The following is a 13,209-nucleotide window of genomic DNA, read 5'->3' on the forward strand; positions in this document are numbered from 1 at the left end:
GAAAACTATTCCCCCCAAAAGCTGATATTTAATAGGCAAGGAAGGAGAAAAGAAATAGCTTGTTAACTAGGAAAGTACCACATACACATAAATATCACATGTATAGCTAAAGACTTAGATAAAAAGGTCTGGCATTTGCTCATTTTTACAAATAAAACCACACTTCATTTCAAATTTTCCACATTTTGAAATGGCTGAGGCATTTAACCACTTATGAGTAACATTAGTTGAAATTGGACAATCCTGAAAAAGTCAGAATGTTTAGTTGTCATTACTATAATTCCTACGGTTAAAAAAGGCTATAAGGGCAGACCAATATGATCAAGTATATCAAATACTATCTGAATAATCCATAGCTTTCTTGAAAGAAAAAGCAATAGAGAAGCAGTAACGATTTTCTTCAGCTAAAACCAACATATCCAATTGTAAAACCTCTAGAACACTTTCAAGGAGAAAAAACACACTGCCTGTATTCAAAGAAATCCAGTATTTTAAGTGTGATAACCAGGTATATTCAGTTTTGATATCCAAGAAATCCTAAGAAATGTTAACATGTTGCTTTTGTAGTATTAGCCCAAATTTAAAACACTCGAACAGAAAGATCTATCTAACAGAAGAATAACAGGATAATAACAATAACAAATCATTCTTAATATATTACATGCAAAATTGTTCTTTTAACGTCTAATATCATTCTATAAATAAATACCTAACAGTGTTGAAGAGGTTTATATTATACAGCAGCAGGATAAAAAATGTTTATTGGCAATAATAAGATGGTCTCCAATTATGGAAGAAAATGTTCATCTATTTGGAATTCTACCACTATACCACAAAAATCCAACTCTCTCAGGTTCTGAATTCCAATTCCAAATCTTTTAAGTATAAACTATAGACTGCTTTAAGAGAAAAACCATAACACTTTTCCTAAACATGTATCTGATTCAAAGGTTAACTTAATAAACATCCTCTTTTTTAGTTAAGCAAAAAGATGCTAATGAATTATGCTCTAAGCAAATATTTCTGCCTCTAACAACAGGATATCTATTTTTAGCTGCAGGTTTGGCTTAAAGTGAACAGCTTTTACCCTATGATAAACTGCAGTATATACTGTAGTATATTTTCTCAAAAAACAATTTTAGAAATGTTTAGAAAAAATCATATTTACAAAAACAAAAAGGAAACTATCACAAAAGTACTTGTTCTAACAAATTATTTCCCAAAAAATTATTTCTAAAAATTTTAACAAAGGCTCCAAAACCAAAATGCATATATTTATTTCATCATTAAATTCCCATTTCTCAATGAATTATAGTTAAAAGCAACAAATAAATCAATAAAATTTTGGCAACATCTTATGCAAAATTGAGTATTTTTTATATAACCAAAAAGAAGCTAACAAAAATTAATATTAGAAAGACAAAGCCAATAAAAGGAAAGTTTAATTATCTTCAGGATCAGATACTAAAATAATTCCTCCTTTACCACAGTGGGTCTTTTACTCACTAATTTATAACACAATTAATAACAATGTATTAATGAATATAATGAATACAATAAATTACACCATAAAATAGATTAGAAACTGATTACTGGTATTGACTATTAATAGTGATATTAATTATTCACAGTTGTTAATGGATTTAAAAAGCAAATTACTATAATCCCTAAATGCAAAAGCATCAAGAGAAAATGTAATCCACTGTAGTTCTGGCTTTACAACTGCCCCTCTATAAAACGTTTTTTTGCTTTTATAGTTAAATATTTTTTAAAAATACAAACCTACAGAGTCTCAGAGAGCATACTTACCACTCATGATGAAAATCAACCTTTCCAAAACATACTGCTCAAAACAACAATCCAACAGCAAAGGGAGTTATGCTAATCTCTAGAGGTATAAGAACCGATGGTGTAAACACATACATTAGAGCATGCAGCACACAGAAAATGAAAAGAGCTTTCTTTTGTTTTAAAAAGAGAAGCTCCTAGAAGCAAAGCATAACTGCTCAGTGCGAGATATCACTAGTAAACATCAGATTAATGCCAAAGATGTGTATAACTAGATTTAATTTCTTTCAAGCTAGTTATCCTAGGCTTCTTCATATACCACTAGAACAACTCAAAATGGCAGGGAGAAAATGTTCGAACCAGGATGTATAAGATGTTCTCAATTATATCAGCATGAGTTGTTACCACGGCAACATTAGAGCAGAATTATCGGTTCACTTGTAACCAAGGAGTAGCTTTTCTAAAGCTTTAATCAACCAAGACAAATAAAATGCCTTTTTATTTTAGAGCCACATGATTTAAAAATTACCACGTTTCTTAAATTTAAGCACTTATCTACCATTTTTACATCTTTCAAAGATATTTTAAAAATTGCTGTTTTCTTCAAATACTCACACAATCCCATGTTGAACCTGGCAAGGAACAAACAGCAGAATGATTGCACCTAAACGTCTTTCAATTACACCAGCTCTTACTGCTAGCTGTGGACCTCACTGATATTAAAATGCTGTGTGCTGTTGCTAGTGACTATTGGCGATGAATCTTATTGCCCAGATCGCTGATAGCTTTCATTTTTCATGAGCCAGAAAGCTATACTGCAGCACAAATGTTAACCATTTAAACATTCTGTTATTATGGAGGAGACAAAATATAATACTATATATCTTCATTTATAAAGGAATATTGTAAAACAACTTATTTATAAACTTCCATTATATTCAGTATCACAAACAGTGTCAGATGCCACTTATGTGATTTTCAAAAGAGGGAAGTACACAAAAAAGTTACTGACAATTATTGTTGAAGTGTAAAATCCCTTACATTAAACAGGATTAAGATGACAGATTGTATAGCAAGGTAGATGGTATGGTGAACAACTGTTCTGATTCCCAGAGACCCAAAATTTGTACCAAAATGGTACAAGGGATCTATAGAATGGTTCCTTGTTAAGTGGAATGTCACCAAGTGAACATGCCATTTTAAAAGTTGCCAGGTGACACAGGACTTCTGGTGAAGAAAGAATGAGTAAGTTAGCAAATCTTCTCTCCAAGAAACAATTATGAAGTTGGACAAAATTATCAAAAACAATGACTTCATGGTTCTGGACATCTAGTAATCACAAACAACAAACTGAGAAGCATTTATTCATGAAAAATTGCTACACTTTGCATGAGAACAGTGGGAGTCTGTGGTATTCTTGCTTGGTGCTGCTCCTGTTCCCCCACAGCTCAGTCAGTGCAGTACTTCTGTCAGGGTGGGGCTCCATGACAACCAGGAGCTTTACTGCCAGAGAGGGCTGACATGATTTGGAGAGGAAGCCAAAAAACCCCATACAAGTGATACCATCTATTAAAAAAAAAAAAAGCAAACTGTAGCAAATGAACAGGGCAAGTATCCAGCTTTGCTAACCTGAAGTTGTGGCCGTAGTAGGGGTGAGCAGTAGACTGATGGTCTAGCAAAAAATTTAGTAGAGAAAATGTAAATGAGAGAGGCAGAGAGGGCCTAGATAAGCTCTCCACATACCCCAGCTTGACAAGGAAGCTATTCCGTAGGACCCAAAGGAAAGTTAAAGCTGGTACAGGCTTGAAAACTGCCTGAACATTGAATATGCTTTCCAACCCACAAACAGCTCCATCAGCACAGACTGGCTCAGAATGTTTGAGCACAAACTCTGATTAATCACTGAATAATAACTAAGCTATGCAGGCACAGGGTAATCCTTAACAGAGAAATCAGTAGCCAGACAACATGGTGGATACAGCCCATAGATTAAAGCCATGGAAGTTATTAAAACAAAACAATATAAATAAAAACAATCCTGAGGAAAGAAAAAATAATCAGAATGCAGAGCTGCTACAAAATATTATTTTAAAAAGTCAAATTTCTGACAAAAACATTATATAATCCATAATGAGGAAAAAGGATAGAAAATGTCTCTGAATGGTCCCAGATATAGGATTTAGCAGAAAAGACTATTGGAAATATATCAAAAGAATAAAAGGAAATTGTATTTAAAGAATTCAAGGAAAATATGATGGCAATGATACAACAAAGAGAATTTCAATATAATGATAGAAAGAGAAACTTTTCAAGATATAAAAATTATAGACTTAAAAAGTACAATAACCCAAACTTTAAAACTCACTACATAAGCCCAATAGCAGATTTGAGGAGGGCAAAAGACTCAGTCAGTGAACTTGAAGATAGATCAATCGAAATCATCCGGTCTGAAGAATACAGAGAACAAAAGATAGGAAAAAAATGAACAGACCCTCAGAAGCCTGTAGGATATCAAGGGTATCAACATACATGTAATAGGAATCCTAGAAGGAGAGGAGAGAGACAAAGGGCAAAGAAAAAATATTTGAAGAAATAATGGTTGAAAATGTCCAATCTGATGAAAAATGTTAACCTGCAATCTAAGTTCAACCAATGCCAAGTATGATAAGTACAAAGAGATTCATACCTAGACACCTCATATTCAAGTTATTCAAAGACAAAGAAAAAATATTGAGAGAAGCAAGAGAAAATGACTAATCATGTACAGGGGAAAAGCAATATGATTAATGATGACTTCTTCATGAAAATAAGAGAGGCCGGAGGGCAGTGGAATAATGTATTCAAAGTGCTAAAAGAAACAAACCTTTTCACAATTCTCTATCCGGGAACACTATCCTCTAAAAACAAAGGTAAAATAAAAACATTCTCAGATAAACAACAACAGAGGATATGTGCTTCAAGCAGAAATACTTAAGGAAGTTGTTCCAGATGAAGACACGGGACAATACTCAAATTGACAGGAAGAAATAAAGAGTATAGATGATAAATATATAAGTAAAAGACTATATAAATACATTTATCTTTCTTTTTAAAATTTCTTTAAAGACCTTAAAATTGTATGAAGCAATCATTGTAACACTGCATTTCTAGGTTTATAAAAACATAAAGGTAACATGTGAAAATGATAACACAAAATTAGAGAAGAAATGGAGCTATATTGCATCAAAGTCGCTATATTTTACTAGAAAAGTAGATTGTGATAAGATAAAATGCATATTTTAACCCCTAAATCAACTATTAAGAAAATGTCTTTTTAAAATGTAATTTAAAAATCAAAGAGGAATTAAAATGGCATCCTACAAATACCTGTTTAACACAAAAGAAGGAAGAGAGGAACAACAATACAAAAACTCTTAAGATATATAGAAAACAAACAGCACAATCGAAGATGTAAAGCCAACCATATCAATAATCACATTAAATGTGAATAAACAGATCACAAGGCAGAAATTATCAGACTGGATTAAAAAAGGTCCAACTATATGCTGTCTACAAGGGCCACACTTTAGATTTTAAGATAAAAATAGGTTGAAGGGAAAGGAGAGAAAAAGTTATACCATGTAACAGTAACCATAATACAGGTGGAATACCTATATCAATATCAGACAAAATAGACTTTAAGACAAGAAATATTAGTAAAGTCAAAAAAAGGAAATTTCATAATGATAAAAGGGTCAATACTTCTGGGAGATTTAACAATTAGAAATGTATATGCAATGAACAAAATAGTCTCCAAAATGCTAAAACAAAAATGACAGAATTGAAGGAAGAACTAAGGACTTCCCTGGTGGCACAGTGGTTAAGAATCCGCCTGCCAATGCAGGGGACATGGTTCGATACCTGGTCTGGGAAGATCCCACATGCTGTGGAGTAACTAAGCCCGCGTACCACAACTACTGAGCCTGTGCTCTAGAGCCTGCGTGCCACAACTACCAAAGCCCTAGAGCACCTAGAGCCCGTACTCTGCAACAAGAGAAGCCACTGCAATGAGAAGCCCACACACTGCAACGAAGAGTAGTCCCCACTCGCCACAACTAGAGAAAGCCCACACGCAGCAATTAAGACCCAACACAGCCAAAAATAAATTAATTAATTAAAAAAAATTTTCTTAAAGAAAGAACTAAATAATTCAGAAATTATAGTTGAAAATTTCAATATTCTTCTCAATAATTCATGGAAAAAAGAAAATCAATAGGTTACAGAAAACTTGAATATAATATCATTAAAATGACATTTATAAAACACAGCATCTAACATCAGCAGAATACACATTCTTTTCAAGTACACATGGAAATTCTCCATATTAAAAATATGCTAAGCAATATAACAAATCTCAAATTAATTTGAAAGGATAGAAAATTCATTCAAAAAATGAACTCTTATCATAGGAGAATTAAAGTAGGAATCGACAACAGAGAGAAATTTTGGAAATCCTAATATCTGGATTTAGATCACAAAGAAATCCCAAAGGAAATTAGAAAATATTTTGAACTGAATGGAAAAAACCCCACAAGAACTCAACATTTATGGGATATAGATAAAGCATAGCTTAGAGGGAAATTCAAAACTTTAAACACATGTATGAGAAAAAAAGAAAGGTCTCAAATCAATAATTTAAGTTTCCACCTTAAGAAACTTAGAAAGAAGAGCAAATTAAACCAAAGCCAAAAAGGTCACAGCAGAATTCAATGAAATGGAAGATAAAAACAATAGAGAAAATGAAGACACCAAAAGTCTTACTGATAAACCTTTAGCTAGACTGACCAAAATTAACACAAAATAAAACAGAGAAGACACTAATTACCAAAATCAGGAATGAAAAAATGGTATAACCACTGATGCTAGAGAAATTAAAAGGATTAAAAGAGAATACTATGAACAACTTTACGTAAATGATATAACTTAGATGAAATGGACAAGTTCATAGAAAGACACAAATTACCAAAACTAACTCAAGAAGAAATAAAAAATCTGAAAAGACTTACAAACAAACAAAAATATTAAGCCAGTAATTAAAATTTTTCCCACAAAGAGAAGCTCAGGTCCACATGGCTTCACTGGGGAATTCTATGAAACATTAAAAGATATAATACCAATCTGACACAAACTTTTCTAGAATATAAAGAAGGATGTAATACTTCCCAACTTATTCTGAGGCCTGATGACAAAACTGACAAAGATCAAAAGGAAATTACAGATCAATATCCATTCCAACACAAAAATATTTATCAAAATATTAGCAAACCTAATTCAGCAGTATATTAAAAGGATTATACACCAGGACCATGTAGGATTTATCCCAGGAAGGCAAGGTTGGTTCAACATTGAAAATTAATTAATGGAATACACCATATTAATAGAATAAAAGACAAAACGACATAAACATCTCAATATATGTAGCAGAAGCATTCTACAAAATCCAGTACCTGTGGTAAAACCTCTCAACAAAGTGGGACTGGAAGGGAACTTCCTCAAGCTGATAAAGGGTGAGTTTGGGGGTGAGGTGGAGAGGGGGATCCTATAGCTTATATTATATATAATGGTGAAAGATGGAATGCTTTTCCTAAGAATGGGAATAAGGCAAGGATATCTATACTCACCACTTCTTTGCAACTTTTTATGAAAGGTTCTAGCCAATGCAATGAGGTAAGAAAAAAGATATTTAAAAAGGCATATTTATATGCCTTTAATAAAAGGCATATAAATTGATAGAAATAAAATTGTCTTTTTTGCAGATGACATGATTCTATATGTATAAAATTCTAAGGAATCTATAAAGAAACTACAAGAACTAATAAGTAAGTTTATCAACATCATAGGATATAATATATATATAAACCAATAACATTTTAATATACTAGGAACAAGCAATCCAAAAATGAAATTAAAAGGACAGCTCCATTCACAATGGTATTAACAGAAAAAAAAAAAAAAAACTTAGGAATCCATTTTAACAAGATTTACTCACTAAAAAAAAAAAAAAAAAAAAAAACAGAAAACATTGCAGAGAAATTAAAGAACATCAAAATAAATGGAAAGCTATTTCATTTTCATGGACTTCAAGGCTCAATATTGTTAATAGAAGAGTCTCCACAAATTAATCTATAGATTCAATGAAATCTCTATGAAAATCCCAGTGGGCTTTTCTTTAGAAACTGACAGGCTGATTAAAATTTATATGGAAATGTAAAGGACCCAGAATAGCCAAAACAATTTTGGAAAGAACAAAGTTCGAGGACCTACACTACTTGATTTCAAAACTTTTTTTAAAGTTACAATAACCAAGACAATGTGGTATTGGCATAGAATAGACATACATTGATCACTGCGACAAAATTGAGAATTCAGAAGTGAACCCCTACAATTATGGTCAATTGATTTTTGACAAAAGGTGCCAAGATGATTAATGGAGAAAGAAAAGTCTTTTCAACAAACAGCACAGTAAAAATTGGATATTTATATGAGTTAAAAAAAAGAACTCCACTCCATAGCTCACACAAAACAACACAAAAAATTAATTTTTAGATGAAAGCATAGAATAAAAATCTCCATTACCTTGGGTTAGATAAAGATTTCTTAAGATTTGGCACCAGAAGTACAATCAATCAAGGGAAAAAATGATAAACTGGACTTCATTAAAATTACAAACTTTTGCTCTTCAAGGATATCATTTAAGAAGATAATACAAGCCCAATGGGGAGAAAATATTTGCAAATTATTTATTTGGTAAAGAACTTGTGTTCAGAATATATAAAGAACTTTAAAGACTTGACAATAATAAGAAAAAAACCCCTCAATTTAGAAAGTGGGCAACAGATTTGAAAATACATTTTTCCAAAGTAGATACATGAATGGTTTATAAGAACATGAAAATATGCTCAACATCATGAATCACTAGGGAAATGCAAACTGAAACCACAATTAAATACCAATTCACACACACCAGAATGGCTAAAATCAAAAAGACTGATGATACCAAGTATTAACAAGAATGTGAAGAAACTGTAACCCTCCTACATTGTTGATGGGAATATAAAATATTAAGCTATTTAGGAAAACAATTTGGAAATTTCTTAAAAAGATAAACATAAACTTACCATATGACCCAGTTATTCTACCCCTAGACATCAACTCAAGAGAAATGAAAGCATATGTCCACCCAGTCTTGCATGCAGATAGAGCAACATTATCCAAATAAACCAAAAACTGGAAACAATCCTAATGTTCATCAGTTGCTGAATGGATAAACAAAAATGTTACATCCACACAATACAGTACAATTCAGCAATAAAATAGAGCCAACTATTGGTATGTTCTATAACGTGGATGAACCTCAAAAACGTTATTGTAAGTTCAAGAAGCCAGCAACAATAGATTATATATATATATATATATTATATGATTCCACTTTTATAAAATATCCAGAAAAGGAAATCTGTAGGGATAGAAAACAGATCCGTGTTTGTCTGAGGTGGGGACTGATTGCAAAAGAGAACAAAAGAACTGTTGGGGGTGATGAAAATGTTCTAAAACTGAATTGTAGTGATGGCTGCACAACTCTGTATGTTTATTAATAAACACTGAATTGTACACTTATAATGAGTGAGCCTTATGGCATGTAAATTATATTTCTCTTTTTAAAAAAGTTGTCAAGTGCTTCTCTACATGAGTAGAGTCAATCTGAGGCAGATCTTCTTTGCTGTGGGAAGAATCACTTCAGCCGACAACTTAATTATGTAAATTTAAGGCTGGTAGGCATCTATTACCTTGGGGGAATGATCTAACAAAACCCTTTGGAGCTTGGTAAAGGTTGTTCCTCTCAATACCCTATGGTAAAGAGAGCTAACAAATGGGAAGGAGGTAAGTAGATCTGCATTAAAAATAAAACAGGAATTTGAAAAGGAGGGATCAAAACCTAGACCCCATTCTTTCTAAGGTTCAGAATTACGAGAATTTCTTATCAATTTTAGTGATAGTATCTGAGGCCCATGAGTAAGAAGGCACACTAAATAAGCTTTATCGAAGAATAAAGGAGAATCTGGTGATTTAGGCTCATATTAGGGGCTCTGTAGGTCAAATTCAAGTGCCTACAGAGGATAGGCAGGTAAAACAACAGAAGTAGTGAAATAGTGAAGGCTAGAGCAAATGAGATAGTATAAATCCTGGCTAAAGAGAACAGTTATTCAGTGCAAATTCCCATTTGTTCTCATATGGGAATAAGAGGCCACTGAAATCAGTTTTTCAAATGGTTCAAGAATATGAAAGTCCAGGGACTTCCCTGGTGGTGCAGTGGTTAAGAATCTGCCTGCCAATGCAGGAGACATGGGTTCAATCCCTGGTCCGGGAAGATCACAGATGCCACGGAGAAGCTAAGCCTGTGTGCCACAACTACTGAAGCCTGCATACTGCAACTACTGAAGCCTGCACGCCTAGAGCCCGTGCTCCACAAGAGAAGCCACTGCAGTGAGAAGCCCATGCACCACAATGAAGAGTAGCCCCTGCTCGCCACAACTAGAGAAAGCCTGTGCACAGCAATGAAGACCCAACAAAACCAAAAAAATAAAAATAAAAAAAAATAAAATTATTAAAAATAGAATATGAAAGTCCAGATATTAATATGAAAGATCTTGTTTTAAAATCAATATTTTTATTTACATATAAAATAATGGTATCACATTCAATTATTTTAAATTATCATGAGAACTAAATAAAACATATCTGTGATTTACATCTGGGTCACAGACAACCAGTTTGCTATCCCTGGAAAGATGTTCAAGAAAGGAAGGCCAATTTTGGTACAGTGTGGGGATGAGTCAAAAGCACCTTCTCACATTCAACCTGGCATGAAGCCAGGATGACTAAGTAAGTAAGTAAGTATAAATTAAGGAAACTAAATCTGTGATATAAGCTTTGAATGAGTATAACACTGGAAAGGGTGGATCATCCTCCCATTAAGAATCAGTGTCTCAATTAAGAATCAGTGTCTCATCAACTATACTCCAATAAAAATTAATGCATATTTATACATATATGTATAAGTATAGATGATTCACTTTGTTATAGAGGAGAAACTAACACACCATTGTAAAGCAATTATACTCCAATAAAGATGTTAAGAAAAATAATAAAAGAAAATTTTTTAAATGAAGTGGTACAGGATTTCTTAATGATTGTTGTAAAATAATAAATAATAAAATTTAAATAAAATATGAAAAAAAAGAATCAGTGTCTCAAAATTAAAAAAAAAAGAAAAATAGAATCAGTGTCTCCACAAGGAGACATCCTTCCATTAAGAATCCAGTCTCCACAAGTATCAGTGGCACCGCATCAAGAGCAAGGATACATCAAATTCTTTGGGACCAGTTTAAACCGTGAAACTATGTAGCACTGGCAAAATCAATAGCAGCTGAAAATGAGATTACTAGCCTCTATACTAATCAAAATACCCATCTCTTTCTTCATCCAACTTTTGGAAAGAAGATTAGCTTCTCTGGAATGAGTAAACTCCCAGAAGTTTAGCAATACTTGAAGGGGACTGGAAGAAGATCCCAAGAAAACTGCCATTTAGAAGTCCTGCTAATTTGAGCAGATGAGTACAGTGATTAATTTGAACATTTCAAAGACAAGACCTAATATGTATCCCTAGTGGGCTACACTTGTTATACAATCATAACCAGACCCCAGAGCTAAAATCAGCCATTGTTTTGGGACTTGCAAGTAATATTCACTCCCTCAGAAAATGCATCATCCTTCCAGTTTCAAATTACTAGCTCTTTTTGGACGACATTTTATTTTCAAAGTTCTCTGACCAGCCTGTTAGTCTTCTGGGTCCTCATAATATGCACTAGGTCTCTGCAACTAACAGAAAACCTCAGACAGAAATCATTGCTATAGGACCCAAAGCCCAGTTTTTCTTACAAACATATAGAAAGATTTCACAGAATGGTGATTAAGAGTGTTGGCTTTGGGGGCTTCCCTGGTGGCGCAGTGGTTGAGAGTCCACCTGCCGATGCAGGGGACGCGGGTTCGTGCCCCGGTCTGGGAAGATCCCACATGCCGCAGAGTGGCTGGGCCCGTGAGCCATGGCCGCTGAGCCTGCGCGTCCCGAGCCTGTGCTCCGCAATGGGAGAGGCCACAACAGTGAGAGGCCCGCGTACCGCAAAAAAAAAAATAAAAAAGAGTGTTGGCTTTGGAGCCAGACTGCCTGGGTTCAAATTTTATCTATTTGTTATGTTACCTTGAGGAAATTACTTTACCTCAATGTGTTTTAGTCTCTTTATCTGAAAGATGTGAATAATAATAGTATCCATCTTATTGGGGTTTTTAAAGGATTACATAAACTAATATATGCAATGTGCTTAGAACAATGCCTGACAGATAGTAAATAAATGTTTCATGTGATAGTGTATATGACAATATTCCACCCAGGAAACGTGGGAGTGAAGTGGTATGAGTCACCACTATATTGCAGAATCAGATTTAGAGGATATACTTTATAATATGACTGAATCTGAATCTCCAACCCAAGCAGATTATAGTATGTTGATTACCAAAGATAATGCTCTATTCAACAACTAAAACAAGTCTCTCAGACCATTTGCTACTAATAATTGACCAATTTTGAAAAGTGGAAAATTTTTGATAAACACTAATAAGAAAGTAAATCATGTTTTGTGCCAGAAAATTATATGAGGGAATTTAAACATGTCTTCTCTGAATATCGAAACAAATTTAACTCCAAGAGAATATATTATGTGTATACCTGGGATACAATTTATTTAATACAAAAGCTTAAAATGGTTATAACAGTTCTCTACATTTGTCCTATAAAATATAAAAATAATGATATGCACAGAGATTTAGCTACAAGAATGTTTATCACAGTGTTTTTTTTATATGATAGCAAAAAATTAAAAACAATCTAGATGGCTAGTGACTTTAAATTGTGGTGCATCCTTAAGACAGTACAAAACAGCCATCTTAAAAGATATTGTAGGGCTTCCCTGGTGGCGCAGTGGTTGAGAGTCCGCCTGCTGATGCAGGGGACACGAGTTCATGCCCCAGTCCGGGAAGATCCCACATGCTGCGGAGCGGCTGGGCCATGGCTGCTGAGCCTGCGCGTCCGGAGCCTGTGCTCCGCAACGGGAGAGGCCACAACAGTGAGAGGCCCGGCGTACGGCAAAAAAAAAAAAAGATATTGTGGAACAAATCTTTACAATAAGGAAAAATGTTATGAAACACTACGGAGAGATCCAAAGTTAAGGGCCAGTGGAAATTTGTGTATCTATGCACAAAATAGACTATATATAGAACAAGGTTAATAGTGATTATCTTTTGGTGGGATTATGTGTGATTTTTACT

At 33.7% G+C, this 13,209-nt stretch overlaps 1 protein-coding gene across 2 annotated transcripts in view; it reads right to left on the minus strand.

The window, feature by feature from the left end:
- PRKACB (protein kinase cAMP-activated catalytic subunit beta) overlaps positions 1-13,209 on the minus strand; it is a gene marked incomplete at its 5' end in the record, with an annotated part of 145,016 nt that overhangs the window by 62,848 nt on the left and 68,959 nt on the right. The window lies entirely within an intron of this gene.

The sequence above is a fragment of the Grampus griseus genome (assembly GCF_964374135.1).
Source record: "Grampus griseus genome assembly, chromosome: 1".
NCBI classification, from domain to species: domain Eukaryota; kingdom Metazoa; phylum Chordata; class Mammalia; order Artiodactyla; family Delphinidae; genus Grampus; species Grampus griseus.